General features: G+C 50.2%; 1 protein-coding gene across 5 annotated transcripts in view; it reads right to left on the bottom strand.

The window, feature by feature from the left end:
- The window catches only part of HPCAL1 (hippocalcin like 1), a 117,714-nt gene that overhangs the window by 24,760 nt on the left and 76,062 nt on the right, over positions 1-16,892 (bottom strand). For all 5 annotated transcript variants that reach the window (XM_042245145.1, XM_027965721.2, XM_042245146.2 and 2 more), the window contains one exon: positions 5,364-5,450. The gene's annotated coding sequence lies outside the window, so the exon portion shown is untranslated. The remainder of the gene's footprint in view (positions 1-5,363; positions 5,451-16,892) is intronic.

The following is a 16,892-nucleotide window of genomic DNA, read 5'->3' as shown; positions in this document are numbered from 1 at the left end:
TCGTGCGGCGGGGGGGAGGTGGTGCTCTCGGGAGAGAAGGCCTTTCCAACACAACGGTGTATGCAACGACTAGGATCTCACCCCGGGAATTCAGTTATCTCGGAGAAACCAGTGTGGGCCACGCTTTCAATTCCTTCATTCCCGCCACAGCTACTTCATACACGTCCTAGGCTAGCACACACTTTATGCACCAGGACCCGAAGGTGTGACTCGTGCGCCACGCGGGAGCCGAGCTCGGCTGCAGGTGGGTCCCCGCAGTAGGGGAGGGCTGGGGCGACATGCCAGAGGGTGTCGGTGTGCGGGGAGACACGAGTGTGCGGAACTGTGTGGTGTGGCTGGAGGCACATGGCCGGGAGGCGGGCAGGGCCTCATCTGGGCGGGGCGTGCAGGGAGCTGGGGGCAGCACTGTGATTTCAGCAGCTCTTGGCCCGAGCTTCTGGGGAGACTGCCAGCAAGCGCCCCAGCCCTGCTCCACAGCTGGGCCTGTTACCTCGCCAGGCACCTTCTTGGGCAACGAGCAGCCTAACACATCAGTACCGAGCAGCACAGAACAGCGTGGGGCAATACAGAGCAGTGGAGGGGAATGAGGAAGAACGGATAGATCAACAAATGCAGGGTGCGGGCAGGAGGGGCAGCTGGGGAGAGAAGAAAAGATACCATCAACCCTGAGAAGTCGGAATTCGGACTAATGACCCGAAGGGCAGTTCACACTGGTAAAGTGAAAGTAAGAGTGAAGCCGCTCAGTCGTGTCTGACCCTGCGGACTGTAGCCCACCAGGCTCCTCCGTCCACAGGATTTTCCAAGCAAGAGTACTGGAGTGGGTTGCCATCTCCAGGGGATCTTCCTGACCCAGGCATCGAACCCAGGTCTCCAGCATTGTAGACAGACACGTTACCATCTGAGCCCCTAGGGAAGTCCTTCAAATTGGTAAAGTCTGAGTCAAAAAATACCTGAACAACTGCCTCTGCATTCTTTCTCAGGCAGATGGTAAAGGTGGGAATGTGGGAGAGCCCTGAGGGAGATGAAGGGTGTTCTCAGTGAGCAGACGGGAATCAGATGTTACCAGCACCGCTGCCCTTCCCCTGCCACCCCCGCCCCCGAGGGTGGGGTCGGGATGCCTGGGCAATCTTGGGCAAGTCACATGCCTCACAGCTTTACTTTCCTCATCTGAAAAATATGAGTTTGGACAACGTGGCCCCCGAGGTACGTTCCACCCTCAAAAACGTCCTGGAATCTACTGCCAGTGGGAGCCTGGATGGCACCAGAGACGTTCACCCACCCGGCGACAGTGTGTGTCCCTCCCCCCAGGGTCCTGGTTGGCAGACGCATTCGCTTTTCTCCCTGCAGGTGGGAGAAGGCTCATTTCTGCCAGGTTCCCGCCTGAGTGATGACTCAGTTTTCAACCCATGGGCCCCAAATGAACCCTTTCCAAATTGTGAATTCCTGTGCCCCAGATGAATGAGGTTTGGTCACATTCTAAGATATCTTGGGTAGAAACGGAAGCAATGTCATGATGAACATTAGACTTGAGGGGTTTTTGAGACACCCGTGGCCTTCTGGGGTTTTGTGATGGTTGACACAGGGCTTCGACCTCAGGGCGAGGTCCCCCTCTGCGAGGTGCTGCCCACAGCAGAGCCCCTGGAGGCAGGGCTCCAGCCCAGTGCCGTCTGGCTTCACTTACATATGGTTCAGCACACCAATCCCGTTTTGTGTGTGTGTGTGTTTTGAAACTTGGAAGAAAACTTCCAGTGAATCATCTCATCTGCTATTTGATTCATGTTTAATGTCTTTGGAGAGAAATAAAAAACAGTAAGTCATTCTCCCGAAAAGTGGCATCAGCCTGGCCAAGACGCTGGGCGCACCAACAGTGACATGCCAGCTGCCTCTTAGTGGCCCCAGGGCTACAGTCTTGAGTTGTCATCAGAGAGTGTATTTATAATCCAAATGAAGACAGCTCCTAAACACTGCCCTTTGCCATTTTTATTCTTTAAATCACAGCACCAGAAGCCAAAGTTTCTGCAGGGAGAGCTGGCACCAAAGCACAAACTCGCACAGAAGGTGTCGGTCAGCACACATTAACAGAGCACCTACTGAGTGGGGATCATGGTGAAGAGGTGTGTGCGTGATAGGTTGTGAGCTGTGTCTGACTCTGTGTGACCCTATGGACACCAGGCTCCTCTGTCCCTGGGATTGTCCAGGCAAGAATACTGGAGTGGGATGCCATGCCCTCCTCCAGGGGATCTTCCCAACCCAGGAACTGAACTCTCGTCTCCTATGTCCCCTGCATTGGCAAGCAGGTTCTTTACCACTTAGCATCACCTGGGAAGCCCCTGGTGAGGTGTTGGTGAGGAGTTGGGGATACAGAAATGTACACGGTGCCCCAGCTGGGAAGGAAGGAAGGTGTGAATCCCTCTTTCCTTCCTTACCCTGAGTTAGTCTGTACTCTGAGTCAAGCGTGGTGCTGGTGTGGTGGGGACAGAAAGGGGAGGGAAGGAAGGCAGCATTCCAGGCTTGTAGCTCAGGTCCTTCCCCGATTCTCTTCCCCAAAGACATAGAACTGAGTTTCAGTTTCTCAGGGTGTGGCTAGCAGTAATCCCACAGCCGATCAGCACAACATCTAAAGCACAGGGCAGCGGTGTAGCTGGTGAGAGGAAGCGAGGAAAGAGGGTGGAAAAGGAGGCAATGAGGGCAAGGGAGCCCCTGGCAGGCAGCCCCAGATCCTCTGCAGGCTTACAAGTTCAATGCATCTGCGGCCTTGGCGTGCTGTTCAGCGTGCCCAAGAGCCCATCTTCCTGGTCCCTTAAGGTCTCCACATTGCCCATCAGCACCCCTCTGACCCCGATATTCTGTGACATCTGTGAAGGAGCCAGTTTTCTGGAGATCCTCTGAGGTCCTCAGAATAGCCACCCTGTGACATGGGTGTTGCTAAGTGACCAACGTGCCCCTAGGGTCTGACCAGCCCAAGGAAATTTGAGGAGTCCACAGGACAGGAAATGTGAAATGCAGGCTGTCCCAGAAATCATGGCCATGGGCCTGGGCCTGGGTCTGGGCTGGATGAGAAGGGAGAAGGATAAGTGTGGGCCCGATGGGAGAGGCGGATGACCTGTGGGCTCAGACCTGGCTCAGGGGCCTGGCCAGGGGCCAGCAGTCAGCGAGACCCTGGGGACATCACTTCATCCTTTGTCTGTGCGCTATGGAACCTCTCTCTCTGCCTCACCCCTTGGGAGCTGAGCAAAGACAGACCAGCAGGTGCCCTTCCTTTGACCCCTGCCTTTCTCCTTCCTGAGCAGGTGTGAGCCCAGGGCCAGGCCTCCCACTCTCGGCACGCATGCAGCCATCTCGGGCAGAACCCCACCCGGAGCAGAAGCTCAGGGATGTTGAAGACAGCGAGTCGCTGACCTGGGGCTCGCCATCCTGCAGGCGGGCCAGGACGTGGTCCCCATCCCTCCACTGACTGTGCAGTGGATGAGAATGCCAGCCTGTGTGCACCCCCGTGTGTGCATGTGTGTGTACGTGCATGTGAGCACGCATCTGCCCACAAGGCCTGTCATGCAGGGCCCGTCCCTGTGGTTGAGCGTTGGAGGGGACACCCACAGGAAGTGATATTGCAAAGTCACTGCTGGTCACTCTAAAAATAACCCTCAACGTACAACCTAGGAAGGATTTCCCTTTCCGGGTGCCCTGCCTCGAAGCCACCGCAGTTTCCACTCTGAGGCCACGTCGGGACAGCCAGGTGGACCGCATTCAGAGTCAGCTTGCGGCCTTGCTCTTCTGGCCTTTTGTCCTACAGAAGCCCTGTCTCCATTCCCCTGTTCATCCAGCATCTTTAGAGCAGTGCTTAAGTCTCTGTGAGCAACAATTACGTGTGAAGTGAGCGAGGGGCTCCCCGTGTAGGGTGGTCTCGACTGCACCGAGATGCTTCTCCTTGTTGGGCTCGTGTTGTGAATGTCCCACTCCTCACGCATGAGCTACACCCCCAGCAGCTGTCTGGCCCATCCCCTCTCCCTGCCCTTGTGTATCCCCTCCAGTGACACGGATCTCTTTGCTGCCCTCGAATCCCTCAGATGTGCTACTGCCACAGGCCCTTTGCACTGACTCTTCCCCTGATACCAAACTGCTCCCTTGCCTCCACTGCATCTCTAGGCTCAGGGCACTTCTCAGTGAGGCCTTCTCTAACTCCTCTGTCCAAAGCTGTCACCCCAATACACATTCTTATCCCCTTTCCTACTTCATTTTTTTCTCTGTATTTTACTGAATTCTCTCTCTCTTCCCTGAATATGGAGTCCCTGGGACCAGGTTTTATTCAAGTCAGTTCTCCACTGGAAGCCCAAAGCCTGGAAGCTCTAGTGTGAGTGATCAGTACATACTTTGTTGAGGGGATGAATGAGTGATTGCTGGCAGGAGGCTGGGACCCGCAGCCTTAGCACTCAGGTGCCTGCAGCAGGTAAACAGAGATGGAGAATTGGGGGGACAGGCCCTCCTGTCCATCACCAAAGGGATGGCAGAGAGAAGGGGTCCTACCACTTCCCATCTTGGTCCAGGACATCCCGACCAAGGACATTTGTTGTTAGAGGTGTCACCTGCCTCCCAGAGTTTCTGATCCTCGGGGGTTGGGGGTAAGGGTTACTGAGTCTGCTGGGTGAGAAATGAAACACCTAGGGGGGCCTTGGGATGGAAGGAGACACCAGGGACCACCTCCTCTGCCCTCTTTGGACCCCTCCACCTGCTCCAGCTCCTGACACTCAGCTACTAGCCTCAGGAGGACCCAACCTGGCCAGGCACCGCCCCTTGTGTCCCTGTGCCCACCCACTAGCCTCCAGCTGGGCATCTGTACACAAGTGATATCCAGGTAGCCAGAGCCAGCTCCTGCCCCTCCCCATTTCCCAGCTCCGACAGGGCTGGTGAAAGATCAGACCAATGAAAGCAGCCGTGTCTGCTTCCACATGGAGCTGTGTCTGCTTTCTTTGCAGAGAAAAGCCCAGAGACCCACTCTGAAGTCTGTCCCCAGACCCTCACCCTGGGTCTCTTAGCCCACACCGGCGAGTGCTTTCACTGCGTGAGGGGGGAAAGTGAGAGAAGGAAAGGCAGGAAAGCAGCAGAAACGCCCCTCCCTCAGGAAGTCCACACCCTGGTGTCCAAGCAAGAGAGGCAGGAAGGCCCCACCCACGGGATGTGGGCTCAGACTGCGCCATCATGGGGGTGCTGGGCAGACTGCCCCCTAAAGCCTTCCCCATTCTTTCCGCTGACTGGGTCAAGTCCCCACATGCCGGCACGTGGACAGGACCCCACAGAGAGGTAGAGGCCCCTCAGAGCCCCGTCCTCACCCCATCTCACCTGCCTCTCCCCTGCACCGGAGCACTTACCAAAGGCCGAGCAGAGGTGGAGAGAAAGCAGGGGTCAGAACCTCGGAGGCCGCTTCCACGTCCTGGCCCAGGCTGCTAGACCATGCCCTGGAAGAGAGGACAGACCGGTCACGTGAGGCGGGGCCACCTAGACCCAGAGCCCACTGACTTCCTCGCCAGTCGCTTCCATACAATCTACACACATTTCCCCATGATCCTCCCATAATACAAGGTTCTCTTCCTCCTTGGGGGCTGGCAGGGCTCTCCTTGCCCCTGCAGAATGAGGGCTGCATCTCTCCCGAACTGACTGTGAGCTCCACAAGGCCGGAGAGTCTGTGCCTTCATTTCCGGGCAGCTGGTGCCTGGCTCAGAGCTTGCATGCCGCAGGCACTCAATAAATAACCTCTGTTTGAGAAATGAGTGCCCCCAAATGCATCCCATGGACATGACTGGAAGCACAGTGCACTTGTGCTCAGGCAGAATTCTACCCTGCTTCAGCAATACAGGGCTTCATATGCCCGCTACATCACTGACACTCACTGCTGGATGCAAACACCATGCATCTCCCACCAGAAATGCTCACTGGAGGTCACTGACGTACTTTACGTATACACATATGCACCTGTATATACCTACATGTAACACTCTTAATAGACTTTATTTTTTAGAGCAGTTTTTTCATTCTCAGCAAAACAGAGCAGAAAATACAGTGTTCCCACTTACCCCTTGTCCCCAGACACGGCCCTCCTCATGTTCACCGTCCTCCCCCTGCAGACTGGGATACCTATGTTACAACTGGTGGACCTACACAAATACACGTCATCGCCCCCAAGCCACAGCTCACAGGAGCTCGTTCTTGGTGTTATACATTCTGTGGGTTTGAACAAACGTATCCTGTTGTTCGGTTGCTCAGTCACATCCGACTGTTTGTGACGCCATGGACAGCAGCATGCCAGGCTCCCCTGTCCTTCACCATCAACGTTATAATATTAATATCATACAAGGCAGCTTCCCTGCCCTAAAATCCCCCTCTGCTCACCTCGTCCCCTATTTCTCTATAGATGAGTTCACGTCAATGATCTCAGCTAAGTCATCTCATGACTCTGGAGCCCTGCTTGGACACTCAGGGAAATGAAAGCCTGGACAGGGTCAAGGGCCCTCCACAAGTTCACCCTGGTGAAAACCAGTAAGTTGGAATCAACGGCAGAATGTGCTAGAAGCAATGTGTCTGGTGGTCATTTTATCTTCTTGACCTCCTATCGGCCCTGGCCAGGAGGGTGCATTCTAACCCCCCAGTTTACAGAGGAGCAAACAGATCTGGGGACACATGTCAAGGTTACACGTGGCCAAGTGGGATGCCCAAAATGTACACCCTTAAACCTACCTCTGCTCTTTCCAGATACCCTCATCAATTACAGGAGCTTATAGGAGGCGTGGGAATGCTGCAGGCAAGCACCCCCTCAGGTTAGGGGGCTTTTGCTTTTCCAGAGTTGGATCATGTGTGCCCCAGGCCTGTGGTCCTCTTGCAGATGGTGGTGGTGGGGCTGGCGCCCTCCAGCCACTCTGCACAATTAATGTCACAGGGGGGGCCTCCCCCAGCTGCAGGTCGTCTGCACAAAGGCCCCACCATTTCTAGCCTCTGGGGGACAGACCTGCATGAACATCAAGCTCAAGGATCGGCTCAGGGACGGTGACAGCATTCCTAGTCCAGGTGGACATCGTCTTGTCTCACCAGACACGCCCCAGCTCTCCCAGGAAGAGCTCTGTGGAGTGAGGACAGCAGAGGTGCTCCTCTGTGCCGGGAGGCCCCGTGACTGAGGTGGGCCCTGTGACCCCCGCCATCCTCAGTGTCCCTAGCTGTGACACGGTTGACGGGCCGGATCCCTTGGGGAGGCTGGGCCAGCTCTGATCCCAGGTTTCCCAGCAAGAGGAGCCATCCTTCCAGAAGCTTCTGGCTCCCAGTCTGCTTGGGAACACTCCATTAACTCGAATTGCAAATTTCCTCCTGGCTCTATCAGCTAAGCCACAGGGGCTCCCCGGCCACTAGCTTTCCTGTGACAGATACAGATGACAGTCATCGCTGGAGACGGAATCAAGGAGCAGAAGTCATTATGCAGAAATAATTATGTTGAGTTATGTCTGGTTGCTCCTGATTTCTGTCTCTCAATTGTCTTACAAATGGTCATGCCATTTCCTCTCTAGGAGAACAAACTGTGGATGCCTGGGTGATTCAAGCAGACCTCCTGGGCTCGAGCCTAGTGCTCCAAACTCCTGCCAGGCGGGGCATCAGCATCCAAATGCTACGACGCCCTTTCCTTTCTCTGAGCACTTGGGAGAGAGGAGAGGTGGAAGATGAAAGCCCTGGGGAGGGAGCACACTCCTGACTCACGCACACACACACCCTGCATTGGACCCTCCTTCAAGGCCTGCTTCACCTGGGTCCCTTTCTCCTGGGGCCCATCCTGACCTCCCAGCCTTTGGTTCACTTTATGTCCAAGGCACCTCCTTCTCCTAGGTCTGGGGTCTCTGGGCGGGGTGGGGGGATGACTTAGGCTGTGACCAGCTTTGACTCATTTTGGTATTCCCAGCTCCTAGCACAGAGCGAGGCCCTGGGAGAGCAGAGAGGGCTCTGTAGCTGGGCTGCTTGGGCTCAAATCCTAGCTCTACTATTTCCTAGTTGTGTGACCCATTATCTACCTTCTCTCTGCCTCAGTCTCCCAGGATGTAAAATGGAGATGATGATAATCCTACCTGGTTCATCAACCTCTTAAAAGATTCCGTGAGCAAATGCACACACATACAAAATACTTGCTCATAGGGGGATGCAATAAATGTCAACAATGACTAAAAGAGCAGAGAAGCCTTGAAAACACTCTCGTAAGAATCGAAGCCAACGTGAAAGACACAAACTACTGAAACTGACTCAAGAAGAAGCACGTCTGCATACCTATAACGAGGCGAGAGCCTGAATTAGTAATCAAAAAACTACTCACGAAGCACAGTCCCCACCAGGCCCAGATGGTTTCACGGCTGAGTTCTGTAAACATTTAAAGAATTAATAACAGTTCTTCACAAACTCTTCCAAAAAGCAGAGGAGACGGGAACACTTCCCAACTGGTTCTATGAGGCTGGTACTACCTTGATAGCGAAACCAGACAAAGTCTCCACAAGAGAAGAAAGCTACAGACCAATGTCCCTAATGGACAAGGATGAAAAGAAAAACAAACAAGCCCTCAAAAAACAACAACAAACCCAGCATAGCAAATCCAATAACATAAAGAATAAAAAAAGTTATACATCATACCAAATGGGATTTATCTCAGGAATGCAAGGATAGTTTACCATCTGAAAACAATTAATGCAGTATACCATACAGTAAAATAAAAAGCAAAAGTCACATGTTAATCTCAACAGATGCAGAAAAAGCACTTGACAAAATCCAACATCCTTCCATGATAAAAAAACACTCAAACTAAGAACAGAAGGAAACTTCCTCAGTCTGACAGAGGATATTTGTGAAAAAATCACAGCCAACATCACACTTAATGGTAAAAATGCCAGATGCTTTCCTCCTTAGATTAGGAATGAGAAAAGGATGCCCACTCCTGTCACTTCAATTCAACATTACACTAGAGGTTCTAACCAGGGCAACTAGGCAAGAAAAAAACACAAGGTATCTGAATTAGAAAATAAGTAAAACTATCTCTATTTGCAGATGACATCATCTTTTATATAGAAAATCCTACAGAATCCACTAAAAAAATGTAATAGAACTAATGACATAATTTAAGGAAGGTTGCTGGATACATGATCAACATACAGAAATTAAGTGTATTTCTATATATAGGCAATTAAAAATCCAAAAATGAAATTAACAAATTTCATTATGAAAACAGTTCTAAAAGCAATAGCATCAAAAATTATTTTAAAGTTTATAAAATAAACTTAACAAAAAAATGCAAAATGTATTCTGAACACTATAAACATTGTTGAAAATAATGAAAGAAGATCTAAATAAGTGGGAAAATATCCCATGTTCATAGATCAGAAGACTTAACACTGTTAAGATGACAATACCCCCCACGCTAACCTCCAGGTTCCCCCTCAGAATGCCAGCTTACTACTTTGTATTTGGCTGATTCTAAAATTCATATGGAACTTCAAAGGACATAGAACAGCTGAAACAGTCTGGAAAAAAAAAAAAAAGTAGAACTCACAGCTCTCAATTTAAAAACTTACTACAGGGGCTTCCCTGGTGGTCCAGTGATTGAGAATCCTCCTTGCAATGTAGGAGACGTGAGTTCGACTCCTGATCCAGGAAGACTCCACAGGCTGTGGTGCAACTAAGCTTGTGCCTCCCAACTACTGAGCCTGTGCTCTAGAGCCCAGGAGCCCATCTACTGAAGCCCGCGAGCCCTGGCACCTGAACCTCACGACAAGAGAAGCCACCGCAGCGAGAAGCCTGAGCACCACGACCAGAGAGGAGCCCCCGCTCGCTGGAACTAGGGACAAGTGCGTGCAGCAACAAAGACCCAACCCAGCCAGAATCAAATAAATTTTTTTTTAATGAAAGAAAAGATGCTCAGCATCGTTAGTTATTAGAGAAATGCAAACCCAAAGCACAATGAGATATCATTTCACTCCCACTAAAATTTTTGGAAAAGAAAACATCAGATCAATGCAAGTGTTGGTGAGGATTTGGAGAAATTGGATCCCACTGCTGTTGGTGATGTAGATGGTGCAGCCACTTTGGAAGGCAGTCTAGCAGTTTCTCAAATGAGTGAACACACTGGTTATCATATAACCCAGAAACTCCACTCCGAGGAATACACCCAAGAGAAATGAAAACAAACGTCCATAAAAAAACTTGTTCATAGCAGCATTATTAAACAACCCAAACGTTCATTACTATATGAATGGATAAACAAAATGTGGTATTTTCATACAGTGTAATATCATTTAGCCATAAAAAGAAGTACTGACATGTGCTACAATATGGATGAAACTTGAAAACATTATGCTAAGTGAAACTAGCACAAAAGGACAAATGTTGTATGATTCTGTTATAGAAAATGACCAGAATAGGAAATCTATAGAGACAGAAAGTAAATTAACGATTTCTTAGGGCTGGGGAAAGGTGGAGAGGGGAATGAGATGTGGTAGCTAAAGGTGGTAGCCAAAATTGTACCCACTTTAGTATGTGTATAACCTATATATACAAAAAAGATCTTCACGACCCAGATAATCATAATGGTGTGATCACTCACCTAGAGCCAGACATCCTGGAATATGTATCACTACGAACAAAGCTAGTGGAGGTGATGGAATTCCAGTTGAGCTATTTCAAATCCTGAAAGATGATGCTATGAAAGTGCTGCACTCAATATGCCAGCAAATTTGGAAATCTCAGCAGTGGTCACAGGACTGGAAAAGGTCTGTTTTCATTTCAATTCCAAAGAAAGGCAATGCTAAAGAATGCTCAAACTACCGCACAGTTGCACTCATCTCACACACTAGTAAAGTAATGCTCAAAATTCTCCAAGCCAGGCTTCAACAATACGTGAACCGTGAACTCCCTGATGTTCAAGCTGGTTTTAGAAAAGGCAGAGGAACCAGAGATCAAATTGCCAACATTCGTTGGATCATCGAAAAAGCAAGAGAGTTCCAGAAAAGATCTATTTCTGCTTTATTGACTATGCCAAACCCTTTGACTGTGGATCACAATAAACTGTGGAAAATTCTGCAAGAGATGGGAATACCAGACCACCTGACCTGCCTCTTGAGAAGCCTGTATAGAGGTCAGGAAGCAACAGTTAGAACTGGACATGGAACAACAGACTGGTTCCAAATAGGAAAAGGAGTACGTCAAGGCTGTATATTGTCACCCCGCTTATTTAACTTATATACAGAGTACATCATGAGAAATATTGGGCTGGAGGAAGCACAAGCTGGAATCAAAATTGCCGGGAGAAATATCAATAACCTCAGATATGCAGATGACACCACCCTTATGGCAGAAAGTGAAGAAGAACTAAAGAGCCTCTTGATGAAAGTGAAAGAGGAGAGTAAAAAGTTGGCTTAAAGTTCAACATTCAGAAAGCTAAGATCATGGCATCTGGTCCCATCACTTCATGGCAAATAGATAGTGGAAACAGCAGCTGACTTTATTTTTTGGGCTCCAAAATCACTGCAGATGGTGACTGCAGCCGTGAAATTAAAAGACGCTTGCTCCTCGAAAGGAAAGTTATGACCAACCTAGATAGCATATTAAAAAGCAAAGACATTACTTTGTCAACAAAGGTCTGTCTAGTTAAGGCTATGGCTTTTCCAGTAGTCATGTATGGATGTGAGAGTTGGACTATAAAGAAAGCTAAGCACAGAAGAATTGATGCTTTTGAACTGTGGTGTTGGAGAAGACCCTTGAGAGTCCCTTGGACTGCAAGGAGATCCAACCACTCCATCCTAAAGGAAATCAGTCCTGGGTGTTCATTGGAAGGACTGATGTTGAAGCTGAAACTCCAATATTTTGGCCACCTGATGTGAAGAGCTGACTCATTTGAAAAGACCCTGATGTTGGGAAAGATTGAAGGCAGGAGGAGAGGGGGGCGACAGAGAATGAGATGGCTGGATGGCATCACCAACTCAATGGACATGAGTTTGAGTAAACTCCGGGAGTTGGTGATGGACAGGGAGGCCTGGTGTGCTGCGGTTCATGGGGTTGCAAAGAGTCGGACATGACTGAGCGGCTGAACTGAACTGAAAAGGTTTGGGATGGAGGAGGAAATGACAACCCACTCCAGTATTTTTGCCTAGAGAATCCCATAGACAGAGCAGCCTGGTGGACTACAGTCCATGGGGTCTCAAAGAGTCGGCGGACACGACTGAGCAACTAAACAACAACAGCTGTGTTTCAGAATATTAAGAACAGGGTATCAGCATCACATCTCAGTTCAGAAGGTGATAGTGTGTGGAACGGTTGTGGTCATCTCAAGCAAATAAGTACTGCATGAACGTGTTATACTTCCAAAGAGTAAGAACCATTCCACCTACCAAGCAAAATACATTCTGAAGGTTGCTTGTTTTGTGATCCTGGATCTGGACTTTTTGAGGCGTCTTAAATTTATAAAAGAATAAAATTGTAAAATACTAAGCAGTGTGGCTTTATTTTGAAGTAATCTGTTACTTTAAAATTAAGAGAAGCATTAAGAATCAATAAAACAAGATACAATGATATTTAGTTATTATAAATTCCATCTGTATTTAAAGTATTCTAAAATAAGTTATTGGTAGCTGTTTTTTCTTAGCAGGATGAGTAGAATTTTCTTGACTATAGGTATAGTTTTATTTTTATTATTTCTTATTTTTTAAATGGCCTATATGGATATGAACAGGATGTGTATGGCCAGCTTCTGTTCTTTCACCAAACTTGAGATAAAAATTATTTTGACTGTCACCTTATATTAGTCTTTTAAAAATGGGAAATGTTAACTTAAAAGCAGCATATAGTCAATCAGTTTGCTGCATGACACTGATCCCAGGGAAACTTGACAAGCTTTCTTTTGTCCTGACGTAGAGAAGTACAGATCAAAGTTCTGGAATAATTCTAATTTACTTTAGTGAATTTTACCCACTTTAGTATGTGTATAACTTATATAAAGCAAAAAAAGAATTTAATTATAGTGAGCAATATAACTTTGTTCATATTATCTGATGTTCGCTAAAAGAAAAATATGAGATGAATAAATTAAATCAACAAAAATAAATAAAGAGTATGGGGTCTCCTTTTGGGATGATGGAACATTCTTTTTGGGTGATGGAACATTCTTTCTGGGTGACGGCACATTCTTTTGGGGGTGATGGAACATTCTAAAATTGACTGCAGTGGCAGCTGTACATGTATTTGGTAATGTACTAAAAGCCACCGCATTGTATACTTTATATGGGTGAATTGTGGGGTATGTGGATTGTATCTTAGTAAAGTTGTTAAAAAACAAACAAACCGGAGTCTAGGCCAGCGTTCTTGTACTTCTCTACCCCAGAAGACACAAGGGCAAAGAGCAGGTTCACAGAAACGGGGGGGCAAAGCACGGGGCCTCCCAGCTCTGCAGCCGGGGGACACAGCTCTCAGAGCTCGTCACCATGGCCGACCGTGAGAACTGGCAGCCTCAGATCTCAGCTGAGCTGCAAAACTGCCTTGGAGACACGCTCCCCCCCCTGCCCCCAGCACGCACCCCACACACTTGCTGAGTGCCTGCAGAGTGCATTAGGTGCAGGGGGCACTGGCCCGACTTTCGAGGAACCCACAGCCCAACTGGGTACCCTTAGATGTCATGTGCTGGATGTCGGGGATGGGCAGTCAAACCAAGCTCCAGGGATCGCTTGTGTTCCAGGAGGTGATCTGGTGCACTGGGGGGCGGCTAGGGAGGGGGAGTCCCTCTGGATGCACGCTGGGTCCAGGTCGGGGCTGAAGGAGTTCAATCCCTGAAACAACCCAGTCTGCCACCCCAGCGCGCTGACTGCGAACCAGCAGCTAACAAACCAGGGTTCTAGGGCCATTTCTGGGGCTAGTTACTCCTCTAGGGGCCAGGCCCGGAGGGCTCAGTGCCCAGCATCCTTGCTGGCCAGTCCTTGAAAGGCACTTACATGAGCTTCCTCCTGCCAGGGCTCAACACCTCCTCTCGCCCAGACCCAGGTCTCCTGGGCTGACTCTGATCTGTCTGCTTGCACCAGGGGCGAATGTGTGCTCAAGAGATGACAAATTATTTTAATATGTCCTGAAATCCAACTTAATTAGGAAGCAAAGTCCCTGAGGGAGAAAAATACAATGGGTCTGGAGTCAGAGACGGATGGGTTTTAGATTATGACTATTTCTGAGGTGACTGTGGTTTTAGAATGATTAATTCCACCACAGTCCCCAGGTAATCGGGGTAGTAGCTCGCCGAATACTTTCACACATTTGGCACAACACAAAGGCATTTTTCTCCACTGCTCAATTCAATAACTGAGTTAGAGGGATTTCCCTGCTGGTCAGGGGCTAAGAATCCAGCTTGCAATGCAAGTGACAGGGGTTCAATCTCTGATCAAGGAACCAAGATCCCACATGCCGCAGGGCAACCAAGCCTGAGTGCCACAACTAGAGAGACGTGCATGATGCAACAGAGGTCCACGTGCCACGATTAGGGCCTGATACAGCCAAATAATAAATATTAAATAAAACAAAACTGAGCTGAAGGGGCTGTGTATCCTGCAGATGTCCCCAGGGATGGGAAAGCCATGGAACATACCACGGAAGCCGAAACTTGCAGGTCAGACCACACAGCCGGAACGCTCCACGAAAGAGGGCAGAGCTGGAGAGGGCCCCAAGGCAGCAGTGAGCTAAACCCTGAGCCCTGCGTGGCCAGGGCCAGCACCTTCACCAGCCCTCTGGTCATCTGTGTCCCTGGGCGCCTGCTGCATTCCCGGCTTCCAGGGAGCGCTCATGACATCTTATGGTAGCTCCCGTGTCCCCTCCCATCACCAGGACACCTGAGCTGGGGTCACAAAACAAAAGGAACCTACGATCTCCAACCATTGTGAAAAAACGACATATTTACTAAAGATGACTACACAAACTCCATGGCCCAGAAATTCAGCTCCTTGATTTACTCCCGACAGAAAGATGGACATAGGTCCACCAGTGACACAAGCAAGAAGGCTCACAGCTGCACAACTTATAAAAGCCCCTAGAGGAAACCGTCCTCACGTCTACCTGCCATCGATGGATGACAACCTGTAGTGTGCTGGTACCTGGAGGACCACAGGACAATTGGAAAAAACCTCCACGACACACAACACAGATGAAGCTCCAAAAGGTTTCCTTCCCAGTAACAAGACAGCAACGGAGAAAGTAAGCAGGTCACCAACTGCTAGGGAAAGCATAAAATGAAGCGGTCTGATGAAGACTGAGGGTGGCTCGATGGTCAAGAATCCGCCGGCCAGTGCAGGAGACGCAGGTTCAATCCCCGGCTGTGGAAGGTCTCCTGGAGAAGGAAATGGGAACCCACTCCGGTACTGCTACCTGGGAAATCCCACGGACAGAGGAGCCTGACAAGCTACAGTTCACGGGGTCACAAAGAGTCGGACACGACTGAGCAACTGAGCACGCCAGGGTGGGTTGGGGTTGGGGCGATAACTGTTGCTTGGATGCTCAGAGTCAGGGACACATGCGAAAAGGAAAGGACAGACTTATGATGAGGGCTCTCGGCAGAAGGGGCAGCAAATGCAAAGGCCCTGGGGTAGAGCATGCTTGGCATCGTCAAGGAGCAGCAAGAAAGTGAGTGTGGCCAAAGCATGGCCAACAGGCAGAAGTGGGGAGCAGTGGGGGGTTGGGGGAGCAGGGGCTCAGAGGACAGGGCAAGGAGTTCACCTTTTTATTTTAAGCACAATTGTTGTAGAACTCTGACAACCAGAGAGTGCTACAAAAATACTGGGTACTGGGGAAAGGATGGTAAGAGTTCCTGGAAGTGAGGGTGGCAAAAAGGGGGGACCTCCTTAGGACCCCGCAGTGGTAGGGGCGGGGGTAGAGGTGGCAGGTCACTTCTAAAGGCGCTGCTTTTCCTTCTGACATAAAATCCAAGCTTGTTCACTCCTGATTCTCCGTGGGCAGGAATGAAAATAAAATGGCTCATTGCCCACTAATGAATTCTTGGACCCTCCGGAGCTCAGGCCACAGATCCACTCCCCCCCGCCCCCCACCAGCTCCTGATGCCAAAGGGACCGGGGGCCATAAAATCCCTGCCTGGAGTTCTTCCCGGCGGCGTCTGAGGCGCCTCCTGTTCCGGAGGGAGGAAGAAAAAGCAAAGCTTTGCCAACAGAGAACAATGAGGCGGCCACGGGGGAAACACCGGCTGGTCCAGGGAGGCGGGGAGTGGGGAGGAATCCAGAGCCTATGCAGCCATTTCTATGTGGGGCACGTTCTGCCCACAGACAGGCCCACTGTCGCAGCCAGTCTTAGCTGGGGCCGGGGGGTGGGGAGCCCTTACGGCACCTGCCTCCTCTGGACAGCAGGTACTAGGGCACCTGAAGTGGAGGCTGGGGACCAGGCACCCTCTTCTCATGGAAATGGTCCCAAGAGTGTCGGACTTGGACTCTGACATGTCACCATGCGGCCCCGGGCAAGTGGTCCATCCTTCGGGGCTGCTCCCATCCCATGAATTCCCGGGGCGGGGGGGTGCAGGGACCACAGGAGGTAACACATTCACATGGAAGCTCCTTAAACTCCTAGCGTTTAAGGCTCCACCTCAGGATCACTGGGTGCACTCACACCCTGCCCCCATCTCAGGATCATCGGCCACCAACAGATAGGCTCAGAGAGGGTAAGCCACTTTCCCAAGGTCACACAGTCAGACAGTGAGTTCTATGCCAGCGGAGCCGACCAGCCCTGCAGGCCACAGGACCTGCCAGAGACTAAACCCTGCCCTCCAGGAGCAATAAAGGAGCAAGAGTGGCACTAATTATTTAAGTGTAATTAAGCAAGACGTGCAAAGCAGGGCAGAGGGTGGGCCCTGGGGT

Source organism: Ovis aries, chromosome 3, assembly GCF_016772045.2.
Source record: "Ovis aries strain OAR_USU_Benz2616 breed Rambouillet chromosome 3, ARS-UI_Ramb_v3.0, whole genome shotgun sequence".
Classification (NCBI taxonomy): domain Eukaryota; kingdom Metazoa; phylum Chordata; class Mammalia; order Artiodactyla; family Bovidae; genus Ovis; species Ovis aries.
Note: the sequence above shows the minus strand (reverse complement) of the source record. Positions and strands in the feature narration are given on the sequence as shown.